The 20,597-nt window shown below is 32.0% G+C and overlaps 1 pseudogene; it reads left to right on the forward strand.

Annotated features, from left to right (window-relative positions):
• The window catches only part of LOC144371238 (tolloid-like protein 1), a 32,999-nt pseudogene extending 20,918 nt beyond the window's left edge, over positions 1-12,081 (forward strand).
• Positions 12,082-20,597: the final 8,516 nt, after the last annotated feature.

Below are 20,597 nucleotides of genomic sequence, written 5' to 3' on the forward strand. Positions count from 1 at the left end.
CACTACATTTTTCTTGTTTCACAGGACCACTGTAAAATAATAACTCATGAATAAGGCAGTGTGAAATCTATTTTTCCTTTCCATTATGAAATCCCATCTTATTATAGGAAATTGCCATGGGTAAAATTATGCTAAAAGGGTGTTTTAGGATTAAATAAATTGACCAAGTTGCTTTACTGTCTCCCAGAATTTGTTTTGCAAAGTGCTGTCTTCTCTGACTATAACCAGCAGAAATGACTCAATGTGAGTAATTTAGTGGTTATATAATCATCAGATATTTCAGTTTCAATAATACTGCCTTAAGGTATCAAATATTTCAGTTTTAATCTCTATAATATTTGCACAAAAATTGTATCTCCATATCTATTACTTATTAGGTATGTAATAAATATTTGAGTATGTAATAAGTATATATGGATTAAAATATTAAAGAAAATTCTCAAGGCAAAAAGACAATTCAGATTTTCACCTTCCCCACCAATTTTCTCTTTTCTATTACTTACTTATTTATTAGGCTTAATTTACTGCTATACTAGATTTACACATAATGAGTACTAATGAGTTCATCTAACTCAGTTAAAATATGTAGACACTAAAAACCTAATTAGAATGAATGAACAAATAAATAAGTAAATGAATAAATAAGTTAAAAACCTACAGAAATAATTTGGGTAAGAAAGAGACTGACACAGGAATTTATATTTGTGCAAAATCAAAAGCACCATCTAATATACTTACCCTGGAAAATTAAAAGAGTAAAATTCTTTTTACTCCTTTGTGCAATTAATTTTTGACAATTTTTCTTTTAATTTAATAAATCAGAGAGGTGTTTGACAATGTCTAGTGCACTGCAGTTCCCAACTACTCAAGACCAATTATTTAGTGCTCTCTAATGCTGTTTAGGAGAAACATGCTATAGACAAGCTATTTCAATTCAAACCTGATTATCAAAGTTTTAGATATGATTTTATTTGCATTTATAATTATAGCTACTATTGTTATATCACCTAAAATTTGTTTTAAAGGGTGTCCAATGTATTTATTATTTATAGAGTGTGTGGATAAGAGACTTCCAGACTGTTATGCACTCATACATACATGTGTGCACACACACACATTTAAATGAATAAATAGAAATTCTATTTTGGATAGAAAAACCTTCTATGTATATACATTTATAAATATATAAATATCAATAATTCAATGAAGATTTGCAGGAAGGTATTTCTGGGTGTTTCACATTTTTTTCCTGATAATCCAGGAGATTCTTTTAGACAGTGAGATTAAAAAAAATCACACTCAAATGTTAGTCTGAACAATAGACAGAAATCACAGAAATCTAATACTTCTTTGAACGATTAACTATTGTTAGTGGTTTTTTTTTTATCAGATTTTGCAGACAATTCAGGATGCTATAAGAGAATACTATAGGCTTGGTGTTATAATGAACAAAAATTTAAATTTCAGCTTGGAGCCTGGGCACTGCAGATAGAGTGTCAAATGAGATACCACATCCTGGTTCCTTAGGTTATTTATTTATTTATTTATTTATTTATTTATTTATTTATTTATTTATTTATTTATACTGGTGATTGAACCCAGGGGTGCCCAACTGCTGAGTCACGTCTCCAATGATTTTTATTTTTTATTTTGAGACACAGCCTGGTTATTGCTGAGGCTGGCCTGCGATCCTCCTACCTCAGCCTGCAGAATCACTGGGATCACAGGCATGTACCACTGTGCTATGGTTCAACACAACTCTTCACAAAAGTTCCACCATATTGTAATTTATCTATTTTTCTCTTCCACCAACATCTCCACTTTCTACTTTATTATAGATGCTTCTCCTATGTAGGTTGGAGGGGAAATGGACCCCAGACAATCTCTATTGGAAAGCACTGTGATAAGTTTGGGATCATTGTTCATGAACTGGGCCACATGATGGGCTTTTGGCATGAACACACATGACCAGATCGAGACAACCACATAACCATAATAAGAGAAAACATTCAGCCAGGTGAGAGATTTTAGGGTGTGTAAAATTATTATGTTTTGTAAACAGTGTAAATTATGTGGCAGAGTCAATATGTTATTTTATTAAAAATCACTCTTGTTGGTTTTATATTTTTAATTTCTTTTTAGAGACTGATTTCCTGCATTTTCTAGGCTTTGTTTGTTTCTTAAGGTCTGTTTTCTTTCTAAACGTCTGTACTTTTTCAAGAATAGGTGTGAGTTGTTGAACAATATACTAATATTATTAAATGATTATTTTATTTGAACTGTTTTTGTGCTTAGATCTATAATTTATATTATAGGACTTAGAAAGAGCCCAGGGTTTGCCATGACATGCACAGTAACCACAGGAATCTACATTTATCATGTATAATTTCTGAAGAAAATTCCAGTGAAATGAGTCATTTACAGGATAGTCTACATAGTTTCTTTGAGATTTTTCTCTTAAACTTGACTTTGTCAAAGACAGACTATTAAGAATATTTTTAGTAGTTGAAATATAATTTATAATTAAATTTTAATTTTCTTTTAAGTGTTGGTATATAATAGTTGCATCATTGTAAAACTTTTTACTTAGCTTTCACATTTGCAAAGATCAGTAAGTACATTTCCATCTCTACCACACCCCCTCCCAAAAAAATCTGTTGTTTGGAATTATTTTATAAGGTAGTGTGCACTTTTAGCAAAAGTAAAATAAAAATGTGAGCTTACTTTCTTGTTCATGGGCAATTTTAAGTTATCAATGTTAAAATTCTTATCATTTTCTATAATTTAGAGTTGCTTTCTTTATTTGCTCATTATATATTTGGTACCAGTTAATGCTGAGGCACTATTAGACACTGAAAGGTACTGTCATGGAAAACATAAAACTTTGTATCTACACAAATGATTTCAAGTGAATAAGAAAAGTACCTGTCACATTGAGAATACTGCAGAAAAGAAGCAAGTTGTAACAAATGTGCATTGGCAAATCCAGAGAGATGTCACACACAAATATGAAATTTAGAAATAAAGTATGAATATTTATTGCAAGTGGACCAGAAAAGTGGTCAAATTTGTAGGCTGAAAATACATGATCTTTTTCACTTAACTGTTGTGGTGGCATGTTGAACTATGAGTGAGAGTTAGTTCACAACTACCTGGGGAGGGTGGAGAATCTTTTCTGTGAATCTAAGAAATTTAGATTGTATCCTGTAGTTACTGGGGAACAAGTGAAGGGTTATAAACAGAGAAAGTTAAGATTTTTAAAAGAGGAATTCTGTAACCTGTAAAAAACATTAATTGGGGGTGGGGGAAAGATGAGCCTCAAGTGAGGGAAACCTATTAGAGGTTTGAGAGGTGGCTGTGTTCTCAATTAGGGTAGGACAGGGCAAGAGGAAGAAGAGAGTCTTAAAATGTTTTAAGAGGAACATAAGGAAAGATCTGCAAAAGCTTTATCTTCAGACAACACAATGAATTGTGGTATCATCAATTGAAGAAAGGAACACTGGTGAAGAGGCTTGGTTCTGAGAAAAAGAAATAAAAAAATACTGATTCCATTTAACACATCCCTCAATTCAAAGACCCTTTGAATTGATCCTCCTTTACTAGACAAAGGAAAGGCGAGTTTGGACTTTAGTATGTATCTGAAGATAAACATTTTGTAGTGGATTTGACCGTCTAGGGAAAAACTGAGGAAGAAGAAGAAAAAAGTGGAGCATAGAAAATGAAAAGCAACAAGATTTGAGCAACCTTTAGAAGAGTGTCCACCAGAAGACCAAAGGTGTCCTCTAAGAGGTAAAAGAAAAAATCAGTGGAATATGATGTTCCAGAAGCCAAATGAGGAAAACAATTCAAGAATGACAAAGTGATCTGTAGAGCTGGATATTAAAGAGAAGCAAAGAAAATTTATACTCCCCCCAAATAGAAGCCCTGGCTTGAACCATCCATCAAAGTTCATCTTTATGCTTTATGTCATTGAGAGAAAAACTTAAGAGGAAACAATATTTCTGAAAATTAATTCAACTATCAAGGAAATGAGAAGCTTTCTATTAATCACTGCTATTTTCTTCTATTTGCCAAATATTATGTGGAATCCCCCAAATACTCTTATAAAGTACATAACTTTCAAAAATGATTTTACCATTAAGAGGGTTTCTGATGCAACATAAATATTACCTAAACAGGGAAAAATGTATAGGTATTATTAAGAAATAGATTATGATACCTTAATACCTGACATAGTAGTAGGAAAATTTTGATCAAATACTTTTTTGACTAAACATTCAGGTCAATTGAAAATAAAATATATTTCCAGAGATTTCTTAAGTAATTGGAACTCCTGTATCAGAACTACTGTACCAGTCTGAAAGCATTCATGTTAGAGATTAGTTATCAACAAATTATGAGTTTCCCTAACTCAGAAACTTAAGATCAGGTGTTTCCCAAGAGCTCTGGGTAATAAAAACAAATGCTGGTTTCATATTTACATGCAGAATTGGTGACTATGATTAAGAGGTAAATTGGTATGAGGATCAAATTTACATTAGAAGATACGTTCAAGAAAGAAGCTACCATTTATTTTAATTGTTAAGTGTGGGTCACCCTGTTTCTATCACTGATTCTCCCCTTCTTTCAAGAAACAAGTCTAATTTTCTTTTGTTTGGATTGTATGTGGCTATGTTCTTTTTAACTAGCAAACCCCTCTGTTTCACATGTTTAAGTTATAAGATATATGCAGGGAAATGCATTTCTGAATTTGGTTATGTTTCACTTTCAGAAAATTTATGAAATTTTGCTTTAGCTAGAGAATCTATTCTCATATTGTGTTCTAAATTGAAATCTTGTTGATGGGTCACAAAATCTGGTCTATAGCTTTTTGAAAATTCCCTCTAGAATGGGATATGCTATAACATGCTGAAAATTCCTTAGGAAGACAAGAATTTGAATGAAAATTCAGGATAATTTTTAAGAATATTTTCTAACACACATAGATATATCAGATATTTGTTGAATATATATTTCACTATATAGGCTAGATAATTAATTTAAAATTTTTTATGGTGTGAATTCATTCAAAGATATATTTCACTATATAGGCTAGATAATTAATTTAAAATTTTTTATGGTGTGAATTAATTCGAAGATGCACTAAAACATTTTAGCCTAGAACAGGGTTCTATGGATCCAAGTTGTTTCCTTCATCCCTAATGCTCAAATGAGTATTGGTTTCATCATCATGTAAGAGAGATGTTATATTGTGAAATCACTAGATTTCTTTACTGCCTTTTGGAAAACTTTTTATTTAATATTTTTATGTTTAATAGAAATATGACAGGGGACTAAAAACCTAGTTATAATAATGGTATGATCATTTCATTCCCAGCCCTATATGAATTTGCAATTCCAGTACTTCACCTTTAAATAAAATGTTTCAAAGCTTTGCAAATTACATAAATAACATGACTTGCATCATCTTCGACTGATTTAACAGTGAAAAGGGAATCATTGAAATGTAAACTCTCTTGAAAGAAATTCTTTGGTTTGGGAACTATTGATGTAGACCCATGTATTTAACTCTTTTTTTTTCAAATTTCAGGAAAAAAATGTTGCCTAAAAAGGTACAGACAGGCAGTCGAAAATCTCTTAAAATTGAAGATGTCCTGAAGTTAAGATAGCAGATGTGCAAAGGAAAAAAAAAGTTCTGAAGCATATTATTCTTGATTCAAAAGCTGTCAAAGTAGAAACATCTTTTTCTCAAGGGGAACCTTCTTTTATTTTTGAATGAAAGTAGATTGGCTATTGTTTTATTACCAATGATGAAGTCATGTAGCTATAACCTCAGAGTTGTGTTTATACTAATATTGTTTTTGTATCTTCCCACAGCGTTTCTTAGAAAGGATCTAAAGCAAATAGTCAGATAATTTTTGTGGGTCCTGGCAAACATAGTCATGAGAAAATTATGGGAAACGCATTAAATAAAAGCATAACTTTACAATCACTTCTACTCTATCCAGAGAAGCAGTATGATTTTAAAGAAACAAATATTATGTGGTGTTAACAAGTATACACAGAAAACAAACCCAAAATATGCTTCTGGTAATTTCCTTTCTGCAGAACTGAACCCATTGTTCAAATTCAGTTCTTTTGCAACTTGCTCTTTTAATATGATATCGGAGTGCAAATGATTTTTGCACACACCTGGGAGTTGGTATGTAAATACAATCAGCAAAAAGATCAGTCATTTAGTCAAAAGCAGATGCAGGTCTAAGAAGCGCTCTTATGTTCTTTTAGTTAAAAGGCTTTTGTTTATCCCTGATTCATAGGTCAAGAGTACAATTTTCTGAAGATGGAGCCTGGAGAAGTAAACTCCCTTGGTGAAAGATACGATTTTGACAGTATCATGCACTATGCCAGGAACACCTTCTCAAGGTTGGAGTCTCAGGTTATAACTTTTGACTTTTAATCCCTTTCTCCATGTGGCCTCTCACAAAGCTATGTTTGACATTAGAACCAGACCATCTTCCAATATCGCTGCCTCCTGTCAGAAAGAAAGTAGAAAAATAATGGTTAACATTCATAGCTAATAGCAGGCGTTCATTTAAAAGATATTTTACATTACCTATCCAATGTATAAATTTAAAGTGATCATTTTAAAATGATTCAAACAATTTTATATTCATAAATTATAAAAGAAAGGGCAATTAAAACCATTACCAAACTAATCAGCACATTAAATTGGCAAAGCATTGCTTAATGAAATTCAGGCATTTCTAAAGCAACAGGTTACTTTATTGTTGAGTTTGAATTATATTCTCTAAAAAGAGTGTTTTGTAATGTAGATTATCATTTTTAGTACTCAAGTACCATTTATGGTCAAAAATTGATATTATTAGATGGATTCTCAAAGAAGGTGGTTAAGAAGATATTTTACTTCCATGTAGTTGACAATTACAGTTCATCAATTGCTAACCTTAAATTTATTTAATTAGTAATTGAATGCTGTTTTTAAAGAGATAATACATTTGGGTTTTGATCTACTTTACTCTAAAGATGATGCCATCAAGCAAATAGTTCCCAGGTAAGGATCTGGAAGAATTTAAGCACTAACCTCCTTCATCCCTTCTTCCCATTGACATCAATTTTACACTAACCTTCCTGCCCATTTCCATTCATTCTTCTTGCCCACTTATGTCCATGTCACATTTCATTAGCATCTATTTTTAAAAACGAGATTAGGAAAAAGAGAAAAATATTCAAATGTATTCCTATGCTCTAAAAACAAATTTCTTGGTAAAAAGTAAAATACATGTTAATGACCCCTTAATACATGAAAACATTTTAAAATTATCTTTATCTGGGCAAGGTGGCACATTCCTATAATCCTAGCAACTTGAGAGACTGATGCAGGAGGATCATGAGTTCAAAGCTAGTTCAGGAACTTAATGATGCCCTGAATGCTGAATGCTATAAATAAAACATAAAAAGTGCTGGAGATGTGACTCAGTAGTTAAGTGCCCCTGGGTTCAATCCTCAGTACCAAAAAAAGAAAAAATAAATCTTTTAAAAAAGTCTGAATGTCAAAAATTTGAGAGTTGACTATATTTAACATTCATAGATTTAAAAGTCATTACCTTCTGAAGATATATAATATTTATTTTTGTGCAAATGTGATAACTATCCAGATACTAACTGTTCATTCCTGAATTTGAATTTAAGTTTTTGTAGATATGTATCCAGAAATTTGGCCTGAAATTAACCCTAAAATTTTATTTTTAGGTCAATGCTTGAAATTCATTTTTACATGTAAATATGTAAGAAGTTGATCGTTACATCCCAGTTCATCCAAGACACCGTTCTCAGGCTGTTGAATTATATTATTTAGAATGAACCTGGGATTTAATGCTTTAGAGAAGAGGAAGTGAAAGAAATTTATCTCCTCTGTCCTTCATAGAATGAATCTTTACTAAGGATTACCATATGTAGCATATTAGCATATTCTCTTAGTCTGTACTACTTTGATATTACATTGCATTTCCCCCCCAAAACTACTCTGTTCTTGCTGCCTGCTTTCAGTCACCACCAACCTATCTTTGTATGGTATGACAACTAGCTTTGACCTATGATTCTGTTTCAAAACTTCATTCTTGTGGATATTCAGATTTGTGACACCATTTGTTTAAAAAAAACTGTCTTTGCCCAAATGAGTATGGTTATGGCACTCATGTTAAAGATAATTTGACTTTATATATGAAGTTTATTTCTGGCCCTTGTTATTTCATTGGTCCGTAGCTCTGCAATTATGCCAGTACCACATATTTTGGTTGCTATAGCTTTATAATATGTTTTGAAATCATTTCTCAAAAGTCAAAGTATGAGTTCTTCAAGTTTATTTCTTTTCTTAAAATTATTTCAGATTTTTATTTTCTATTGAGGTTATACATAATTTATAAAGTGTTTTTTTTTTAATTCTGCAAAAAAAATCTCTTTGGGATTTTGATATGGATTGTAGACTGGGTAATATGATATGTGAACAAAGAATATTTCTATTTTATGTGTCTTCTTTAATTTCTTTTTTAAAATATTTATTTTTTAATTTTTAGGTGGACACAATATTTTATTTTTATGTGGTGCTGAGAATTGAACCTTACAAATGCTAGGCGAGCGCCCTACCACTTGAGCCCTAGCCCCTCTTCTTTAATTTCTTACCACATTGTTTTTTTTAGCTTTCATTTCTTTGGTTAGTTTTATTTCTCAGACATTTTTTAATGCTATTATAAGGAGAACTTTTCTACTTAATTTCTTTTGTGATTGTTCTGTGTTACTCCACAGAAATGCCTATCTTATATTGATTTGTATCTTTGTTTCATTATTAGTTCTAACAGTTTTTGTAGAGTATTTATGGTTTTACACATAAGAACATGGCATCTGTAAACAGAGATCATTTTTACTTTTCCAATTTGGCATGCATTCTATTTATATTCTTCTTTTCTCCCTCCCTTTCTCTTTCCTTCCTTCCTTCCTTCCTTCCTTTCATCCTCCTCCTTACCTCTCTCTGTCTCTCACTTTCATTTTCTTCTTTCTCTGGCTAAGACTTCTAGTACTGTGTTGAACAGAAGAGGTGACAGACGATAGGTATCCTTGCCTTGTTTCTGATCTTAGTGGAAGAGCTTGTTTTCCACCATTGAATATGATATTAACTCTAGGCTTTTCTCATGTGGCTTGTGTTATGTTGAGATAAATTCCTTCTATTTTTAGTTTATTGAGTATCATGAAAAGGATCTCATCATGATAAATACTTTGTCATGTAGAATCTTCACAAATGCTTTTTTTTGTTTTTATATCAACTGAGTTGATCACAGAATTTTTGTTCTTCATTCTGCAGATGTAAACATATAAAGTTTTATAATTTCTTCTGTTCATAACGCTTGTAGATTCTGAAAAGAGTCAATAAAACTTTCAATTGTTTTCATGAGTGTAGATCAATAGCAGATCTGGGAGAAACAGGGATGGACTCATGAGGTTTTAATGTTCATGGATATTTTGTAATGTAGATGTTTGCACACTGGAAAATTCTAATTTTTCACTAAAAAGAGAGTTATAATATTTCGCAAAATTTTATTTAAAAACATGGCTATTTTTCTCTTTAATTGTAGCTAAAGTGAATGAATAATGGAGCTTAGTTAGCATACTCCCAACTGGATGTGACTCAGGCCTGTTAATAGGATTTCACTGAGATGATCCATTAAAAGTCTGTCTTGCTCAATGGCCAGGATGTAGGGAAGAGAATTTTTAACTTCTTGATGATGACAAAGAAAGAACACAAGAATAAATCACTTAACCTCTTTTTGAATAATTACTTCTTTAGGCAGAATGAGGCTTTAATGCCCATGGATATTTTGTAACATAGATGTTTTCACACTGGAAAACTCTCATTTTTCAATAAAATATTTCATAAAAGTATTACAAAGATATGAAATATTTTCACCTCCAAAATATCATTGACCGTTTAAAATGGAATCTTTTTTTGAAAGCTGGAAAATATTAAAAGTTTTCAAATATTATAAATTTAGTTTTGAAATAGAAAATAGTGACATCAGTATGGAAGGACTTCATATATTGTAGCACTTTATTAATTTAGAAATAGCTTTTTTTTAACACTACCTGGTACTTTAGCCTTTCATTTCCTTTGTAGTGTCCTCTCCAGTGGAGAATCTTACAACTATATGCAAACTCTCACTTTTAATGATCAGTTTCCACAAATCATTAATCTTCACCCACATCTCAGGTGGTATACACATAGGATTCTGTAGATGCTTGGATCTGGTTTTAGAGTTCCACTGTCCTTATTTGAGTTATTCAAGTTAAATATAATGTTCATCACTCTTTCTTTTATTAAAAACTAGAGAAGTTATCCTTAAATTACTCAGAGATCATGTTACTCTTCTGTTTACCAACTTTCTCCAACTTTCCAAGATTAACAGTTGTCCTCCAGGTAAGAGTTAAATTCTCTGGCTGGTGCTCAAACTTTCAAGATCCTCTCATCTCCAAGCTATTGTGTTTCTTGTTCTTTCTCTTGGGGAACACTTTACTCTCAGTTACACATATAGCTCTGACCTTCACTTCTTGTATGTTTGGTTAAAACGTCAAATCCCAAATAAGTTTTTTTTTCAATCATCCTCTTAAAAAGCCAGCTATCATAACTGCACAATCAATATCCAAAATTTTACCTTTATATTTTCTCCCTAGCACTATCACTACCTCAATTATGAATATCTTGTTTAATGCCATTCTCCCGACATTAGTCTGTTAGAATCATGAAGGTGTGACTTTCTGTATGTTTTATTTGATGTATAAATCCAGACCTAAAACAGTGCTTAGTAAATATCTCCTAATGGGAGAATTAAATAGACCTGAAAATGTTGTTCTGTTGAAGGAACGTCCTATTGGTTATCTTAATTTGAAAGATATTTTATGATTCTATTTCTTAAATTTATGTACAGTTTTTCCACTTTTTTTATTCCATATACACAGACTCCATACTTCTCAACTCTTTGGAATAGTCTCTCAGTCTGTTTTGACTTTTAAGCTTACTACTTCTTTTTCAGTTATAAATGTTTGATATATATATTGCAAAATTAGAATGCAACTTTAGTGCAGTGTAGCCAGAATATTAAATGATGCATATTAAGAAAAATAGCAATTCTCCTACCACAACCTTGAGTCCAAAATAACTCATTATCTGTAGTTTAGCCTTATTAGGACATTGATCAAGCTATTTTTGCTTATTTATTTCATAGTGAAAAAATTTATATTATATATATATGTGTGTGTATATGTATATTTACATATGCAAAATTACAATATTTTTGTTTTGCATGGTCTTATCTAAATCTCAGCTCCCTGTTTTTCCTTGTTCTTGTAACATATGCTATAATAATACTGAACTTCTCAGTTCTTTAGGTAAAATTAGTAGTTTAACTAAAAAAAATTAACTTTTCATTTAACTCTTACAATTTCAGTAGCTTTAATTATTTTTTGGAGGTTGCTATTTTTCTTATTTAATGAGGAAGAATTGTTTTTCAACCTGGTAATCTGTGTGGGAGACCCAAATAAAAGTCTAGTTGGAGACGAAAAAGTATTTCAGATTATTACAAACATATGATGTACATTTCTAAGGAAAAAGTGGATGTTATCATTGAACGTGAGGCACACACATTTAACATGAATCTTTTTGTCCTACCTTGATGAAAGTACTTTGAAAGCCTCATACTGCATAAAACTCAAACTGGCATATCTCCCCTATGATTAAAATTGAGTATGGGGGGAAAAAACAGCCTGACGTTTGTTAGGAGTTTTAATTTGGTGACGTAGGTGTGGTTTGTTTCTCTTTTTTTTTCCAGGGGGATGTTCCTGAATACCATTCTCCCCAACCCTGATGAAAGCGGCATACGTCCGGTAATTGGTCAGGGAACCCGATTAAGCAAAGGAGATATTGCACAGGCAAGAAAGCTGTATAGATGTCCAGGTATTGCACAAAACAAACACAGAGGCATGCCTGGGCTTCACTATGCTCTTCCAGATGCATAAGCCAGAATTTAACTCTTGTCCTTCTCTGTGCTGGCAAAGGGTGTATATAGTTCAAGTGATCCAAAATGAGATAGAACAGGACTCTGGAGTACTCACAGCTATAAATAGAAACAGGTTGCTAAAAATCAAATGGTATATTTTTATTTCTTTTAGCTTTATGAGTAAGAGTCAAATAGAATGATCATCTGATCACTGTTAAGTAGTATCGTGATTTTGTAGCTAAGTGCTATTTCTTGCTCACAGAAAAAGATTATCTTTTCAGAATGAGATCCTATAGGATCTTTTCTTGCCAGAAGCATTATTGATGGTATGTAAACTAAAGTTTTATCAGTAGGAATTTTAAGTTTTTTACAAAAAATAATTTCTAAGCATGTTGCTAGTGAATTACTGAGTAAGTGTATAAAATGATGGCTAGAAGTTCATGATTTCAGTATGGGCAATGGCATTATTGTATTGATATTTCTGCTAAAAGGAGTTTCCTCTCCATTAAATCACATTTGCTAAGGAAAATTGTGAGAAACTATTTTTTCCCAATTTTATTTTTATTAGTTTAAAAAATTTAGGTCCATTAAATTTTCAGAGTGAAGCTGAGAAATTTAAGTGAGTACATAAAAACTTTTGTATCTCAATGATGCAATATTGAAAACTTCAAAATTTTTCTTTTGCACATAAACATTTCTGTATCATATCTACAGAAATTTCTACTTAATGTTAATTAGTTAATTTACTTCATGTTATTTAGGTTAAATTCATATTTGAATAATGCCTTTTAAAAATATTTATGTAGATCTGTAAAATACACACATCTGTGTGGTGCTGTTTTATTATTTTTTTACTACAGTTTATGATAGGAAAGATAAATTTATAAGACAGTTACTACTTGGAAAAAGGATACGGTGATCCTTTACTAATTTCTAGCAACATTGGACATATGCTTTTGTACTTTTAAAAAGAGAAAGATGATGTGATTAGCCATAACTTCATAAATGAATTCCTTGAAAATCTCATTTGGTTGTCTCTTTAAATATGTCTGTGTGTGTGTGTGTATGCATATATATAAAAAGCTCTCTGAGATGCATTTGCACATTGACTTGGAAAGTCAATGAGAATACAAAAATAATTGAACTTATGGCACCATAATTTAATTTTCAGCCTATGGATCTTCATATTTCAGTTATTAACAGAACTATCATTACATTTTTATCTTGAGATTTTAATTGTGTAAAATGCATCAATGGGTCATAATTAACATAGGCACTATTTTGTTTAATACAGTATATCCACACTCATAAAAGCACAATGATCTGTGAGAAAGACAATTTGTATTTCATGCAGTTCACAAAGATGTGTTACAGTTTATGAATTTCACAGAACAAGGGAGAACTGAACATGTTACACTGCATGCTCCTTTGGAGTTTGCCTTATTCTTACTCTTCTGTTAGAAATTGCTCATCAGCAGAGTTCATGAAATATATTTGACTACTTTTCTTGCCAACATTGCTTCTCATCTGGTTATACTCAAAACTCTAGTAGAAGTACATTTTATAGAGCTATTTCTTAGAGTTTAATCTTGAAAGAAACACTGACCTGGTAAAGTATAGAGTAAGATTTGCATGGTTGTGGCTTTTAGGGTCTGTGGTGAGTGGTAAGTGATATGACTGCCTGCAAATACTGTTGCTCCTTCTTAAATAATATAGAGAATGGTTAAAAATTGTTATAAGATAGTGAACAGTGTATATTTTTAATTAAAATAGTAACAGTTACATTTATGGGAACCTATAGGTGACATAAACCATTATTATATTTATAATCCATTATTATTAAATCCATTATTATATTTATCTCTATATGCTGAAAGTATAAATTAAATGGATGTATGAAACCTTCATTTTATTATCAGTAAATCCTAATCATGAAAAAGCTCAAAATAAGACTAAAACTAGATTTTTAAGGTGATGCTCCAGAGGTAAATTATAATTTAGAATTGTTTTCATTGTGATTTCTTCCTCTTAGTTCTATAGGTAGGCAAGAAAGTCTTCTTACGAATTACTGTGTAAAGAAAAAAGATGATCCCTTACAGCCCTGGTACTGATGTAGGAGACATGCTGGATCACATGGTCCCAGAGGGTCATGGGAAGGGAAGGTGGAGATGCTCAGCATTGAGAGAGGATAGATTCCTGGATTCTGCTACCAGACGCTCAATCCTGTGTCCTGATGACTTCCAAGCCTTTCAAGCAGTAAGGCATCTTAAAGGACACCCACCAAAGCTACTTGCCTGCTATCATAGTAATTAGTACCCTGTATACCATTTGGTCAAGAAACATAAGTGGGGGTAGAGACTAGGTCATTGTTAAACTCTCCTTTATCCTATCAATTAGCAGTTTGCTTGTGAAGGTGATCCTTTCTAAGATATGTGTTATAACATATCTGCTTTTGTCAATGATTAATTTGTTCTCTTATTCTCTCTCTTTTGGGGCCTCTTATTTTTCCTTGAGATTCTTATTTTCTAGGGGTATTCTCTACTTTAATATTTACATTAATTTCTTTTTCATCTTTAAAAAGTTTTACTCTTCTCCTACAATCACTGGTAGAAATCAGCATTTTTTTCTTCATTCAGTTTTCTTCTGTAATCCCATAACCTTTTGCTTGTAATTACTTGGTACTTGGACCAACTATAAATGGTAATATTTTCTCCATAGCTCTTCCATAGCTAAGTCTGTCAAGCATGTTAGCCAGTTTTACATTACTTTAACAAATGCTTGAGGTGATTATTTTATAAAGACTAAAGGTTTACTTTTGGCTGATAGTTTTAGAGGGTCCAGTCTATGATTTATTGGCCCCATAGATTTTGGACTTGTGGTGAGGTAGCACATTATGGCAGGGACATGTGGTGGAACAAAGCTGCTCACCTCATGACCAGGAAGTGAAAAATGGAGGAAGAGAGGGCACACCTTCAATGACCTGAAGACCTTCCACTAAGCCCCACCTCTTAAATGTCTCCCTCTTCTCAAATAGCACCATATTGGGGACCAATCCTTTACCACAAGGGGCCTTTGAAAAACATTTAATATCCAAACTGTAGCATCAAGCAACATAGTAAAATTTTTAGAAAAAGATAAGAAATAAATTTATATCTAATAATAAGCTTTTGAAAATTAGAATCTCTTTTGTAATATAAACATATATGTATACTCACATTTTTATGCAAATAACCTGTGTCCACAAATTCACTTTTGATATGCAAACAATAAATATATAGAATGTATATATGTATAGATGTAAATTTATGTGCAGGCTGAAGGGATGAAAGGCCAGTTTCAACATGCATGGGGTTTGATAGAGTAGGAACTTTCAAAGTGTTCTAGCACTTTTTTCATTTATTTCTAAAGTTGATATAGGTATATTTTTTAGTTACCTAAACTATAGTTATTTCTGTACTGTAATTCTATGATTCTCCAAGAATGCAGATAGAAAATTCTTCTATAATTGCTTTTAGATGTATGGTTTTTGGCTAACATATACTGTCAACTTAGTCATTTTTCTCTATTTATTTGTGATTGTATCTATTTATCTATCAGCAAACCTTCCCCTTTCAGTGGATGGTAGCACAGGACCCCCAGTAGCCCAAGTTAGACAGTGGGATCATCCTCTCCATTCTTTTGTCTGCCTCTCTTCCCATGCCTACTCAATCTCCACCCTTTTGTTTCCACCCTCTTAGAATCTCAAATTCCTACAGTGAATATTTTGGGTATCATCCTCTCTTGTTTGAATGCTGGCATGATTCCTGTTTATCTCTTGCCTTTACTCATCTATCCTTTCAGTTTTCTGGCCATGCTGCTGTCCAAGTGACATTTCAAAATGCAAGTCTTTTCAAATGTGTCTTCAGATTAAAGGTTAAATTTCTTCTCCAGGCTTCTTTCAAAGTTTGTCCCACATCTCTTCCCTCACCCTCATGTCTAGATACTGATTTCCCTAGAACTTAATTTCTCACCCTACATCCATTATCCTCCAGTGGAATCTCTTGCTTTGGGTCTCTTCTGTCAGACATAACCACCAATAATTGCCAGCTGTTGAAATCCTGTTACTTAAAAATGCCCTGGTCTTCCAGGACTCCTGCAGTGGTAAATTCATTATTTGATCCTTGTCTTTGTTACTCTCATGATTGTCAGTTACTTGTCATTTCCCACACTAGACTGAAAGCTTCTCAAGGATCAGAGTTGGGCTTTCCTTCCTGGTATCTGGAATCAGATAGAAGTTAGGAGCTCAAGAAACTTGAATGAATGAATGAATGAATGAAGCAGATTTTATATGTGCTGGGAACTGCACTGGATATTACAGACATGGAAGGTAACACAGAATTTATATTCAGATAGCAAGGGAGGGACTTCAGAGGAGGGCAGTAGAGCATGGTGAAGAAGTAAATCTAATCCATAAAGGATGCTAGAGTAGAGTCAGGAGTAATTGATCTGCTGTCTTCCAGGAGCTGATAATTGTGCCCTGACTTGAAGTGTTTAGGCTTGGCTACATGGTTGCTACAACATATATTTTAAAAATTTTCAACAACTTATCCTACTATAATTTCTCAGATGATTACTTAGGATTCTTTTTTTTCCATTTCCTTTTATGAAAATCATTTTGAACCCAAATTTTATTTATGATGTTTTAAAAATTTTAAGGAGCCCAGAATTTATGTATGATTTAAAAACATTAGGTACTACTAAATTAATAAGATGTTTTTATTACTTCTTTTAAGCTATAATTTATCAATTTTTTAGAGACTGGTTATTTCAAATTATTTTGCAGTTGTCTGTTTTCATTATCTTTAGTAAAATACAGAACATGGAAAAAAATATGATTTTAAAATTTGGTATTTGTTGGATGCTATGAACATTTGACAGGAAATATATTTGTAGATGGATGTGCAGTCCTTTGATCATGTTATTAAAAGATGAGAATCTGTAATTATTTATCAATAATACACAATCTAAATGGTGCTTACACCAAAATTTTCTATGTTAGAAGATGAAGATATGTATAGGTTAATTAATTGAAATATAAGGTAAGTCATATGATAGACTTTTATATTTAACTTCCAAATTGTGTTTTAAAGTAATGTTGATTTAGAATATTCATCATAATAATTTACCTCTTTATATTTTTGAATGCTTTTATTTTTCCAAATATACTCAGAAATTCTTAGTTGTAGTTTAAAGACAAATTTTTACCATACAGTCCTAGTCTTTCTGCCAGTAGGAGAAGTGCTAAGATGATTCAGGGCATAGTAACATTTGACCCCTACAAAACAATCTTATGAAGTCTATGTGAACAAAATACATGCAAGAGAAAACTGGATCTAAGGCTTTTGAACTTTGAGTGTGATGATGTAATTAGGAAGTGACAATGTCAGTACTTACATTTGTTTTCTCATCCACAAACCTTGTCGTCAATGTGTAGACTGAGTGGTAGAATTGAATGGTGCCAACTATTCTTTGTTAATTTTTAAAATTACTTGAATAGTAAAGATTTTTTTATAACTGATCATAACTCAATTAATGGCTAAAATGTCATGTGTAGGAGGGGATCTTTAACTTGGAACAATCACATTTATTGAGGAATGTTTAGAAATTTTAATAATAGATGTTTGTACTTTTTTTCCTTTTGTACTAGGATTGAATTCAGAGGCATTTAAGGACTAAGCCACATCCCAGCCCTATTTTGTATTTTATTTAAGAACAGGGTCTCACTGAGTTACTTAGCACATCGCTTTTGCTGAGGCTGGCTTTGAACTTGTGATTCTCCTGCCTCAGCCTCCTGAGCCTGGCTCTGTACTTCTTGAATTATAAGCAGACACTATGTCATAAACACTTAATTATTAAATTGTATGTTATATTTTGTTTTGTTTTTTAAGACAGTCTTTTTTCATTCAGGACATTACTGTATAAATTTATTAATTATATGTATGTTTACAAATACATATATATTACTTATATGTGTGTGTACATATATATTATAAACATATATGTATGTGTATAGATACACATATATGTACATAAAATTATTTTAATTTCACTTTAGGAAATACTGTCTAAGCATTCTCTGTGGCTTAAGGGGCTTTAAATCATTACAGAATTTAGTTTTAAACTGCTGAGAACTTTAAGTTTTTTCACTGAAACATTCTACTCACAAATTATGTGGCACTTGATAGAATCTTAACACACTTTCGTTTTTCCAAAACCTTCTTACATTATGGCAATTGTCAAGTGCCCTAGATGATTCATAGAACAGTGTTAAATTATGTATTTTGACCTTGAGTATTTTCATTTTGTACTAAAGTTACTTTTATCTGCTTGTTCATCAAAATAAACATTGCGTACTGCTTCTTGAAATTTATTTTGTTGTGCAAACATAATATATCTCTTCTGAATATTTATATTGTAACAAACTATTTTTACAGCTCTGTTTTATGTTTTTAGAGTCATTATCTTTTCTTATTTAACACAATATTTCCAGGACCATTTATAATTTATTGAGGATTTGATGAGACAAGAGTTCACCTGCTGGTAGCTCTGACTCTGTAATATGGTAATATCTCAGTTCTGATTGCAGTCTCCTTCAGAAGGAATGAACTGTTATTTCAGATTGTTGAGTGAAGTTTATAAAGATGACAGGCTGCACCAGAGAGATCATTCTTGAATTAGGGATCCTTGAAACAGCCTAGGTCATGTGCTTTATACCATGTCTTGCAAAAGCACTAGCAAAACCAACAATAAAATAGTGCAGATCACCAACTTTGCCAAATACAGGTCTTGATTATGTGTAGCTGATCAGTTTTTATTTTCAATGACTGATAATTATTTTCAAGTAACAAGATGAGCTTAGTAGGAGAAAATATAAATTGTTTTTATGGCAATTTTCTACTTATGATCACAGAAAGACAAAGTAAAATGTTTAGATATTTTGGAAAATTTGAATTTTCCATGATATTTTTAATCTTTCAAATTTTTTTCTTATTTTGAAACATTGTACTTGACATTTTGATATCACCTTTAATGAAGATTTATTAGTTATCATTTACAATGTTTTTAATCTTGAATGGTATTTACTATTAACCTCAATTCACTAGAATATATTAATAGACTGTTCTGTGCAGTCTCAGAGAAGCATCAACTTGGTATCTACTAGCCTCATCCTGAATATGGGTGTCTTTTAAGTTGGCTACTGGCTTCTTGAGAAAGAATGAGAAAATGTCCTATGAGGGAGAACTTTATAAATGTCAGTTATTTATTTCATAATCCTATTTTATAGTTAACTCTAGTGATGAGATTAAGTATACCAAATATTTTTTTGTCCAACTCATTTAAAGGCTGTCCTTTGACTCTTTTTTTTTTTTTTTTTTTGCAAACATTTCTTTTTGATCCCTCATTTTTGTTTTATATCTACGGGGTAAATTCACAATAATTTATATTGCCAAAGGCACCATGTAAATTCAACAATCACCATATATATTTTTGATTCTATTAAAATAGATAAATATTTTCTGATGCATAAAAATTTTGATTCTTTTTTAAAAAAAGAGATGTATTTTTCTGATGTGCCAAATAAATCCTTGCTATCAAGAATCTCACAAATTAATAATAGTCATATAATTGCTAGGATGAAAAATTACTGAAGAAAGCAAGATGCAACTTGGGTTCTGAAGAGAGCTCAGATTTTATTGGGAGATTCTAGCATGACTGAAGAGTTGGAAGACGGGTGGGGGGGTTGTAAAAGAGTTTCAAGGCACAGGGAAAGCGAATGTGAAACGCAGGTAGACTTCAGCACACCTTGGGGAACGTAAGCTAAAACTGGGATGCTTTAAAACAATGCTAAGCAGGAAGTGTGAATCAGGCGATATAGCGATACCAGACTTCAAACTATACTACAGAGCAATAGTAACAAAAACAGCATGGTATTGGTACCAAAACAGGCGGGTGGAACAATGGTACAGAATAGAGGACACAGAAACCAATCCACAAAACTACAACTATCTTATATTTGATAAAGGGGCTAAAAGCATGCAATGGAGGAAGGATAGCATCTTCAACAAATGGTGCTGGGAAAACTGGAAATCCATTTGCATCAAAATGAAACTGAATCCCTTTCTCTCGCCATGCACAAAAGTTAACTCTAAATGGATCAAGGAGCTTGATATCAAATCAGAGACATGGCATCTGATAGAAGAAAAAGTTGGCTATTATCTACATACTGTGGGGTCGGGCTCCAAATTCCTCAATAGGACACCCATAGAGCAAGAGTTAAAAACTAGAATTAACAAATGGTACTTACTCAAACTAAAAAGTTTTTTTCTCAGCAAAAGAAACAATAAGAGAGGTTTACAGGGAGCCTACATCCTGGGAACAAATCTTTACTCCTCACACTTCAGATAGAGCCCTAATATCCAGAGTATAAAAAGAACTCAAAAAATTAGACAAAAAGACAACAAATAACCCAATCAACAAATGGGCCAACGACCTGAA

The sequence above is a fragment of the Ictidomys tridecemlineatus genome, chromosome 16 (assembly GCF_052094955.1).
Source record: "Ictidomys tridecemlineatus isolate mIctTri1 chromosome 16, mIctTri1.hap1, whole genome shotgun sequence".
NCBI lineage: Eukaryota > Metazoa > Chordata > Mammalia > Rodentia > Sciuridae > Ictidomys > Ictidomys tridecemlineatus.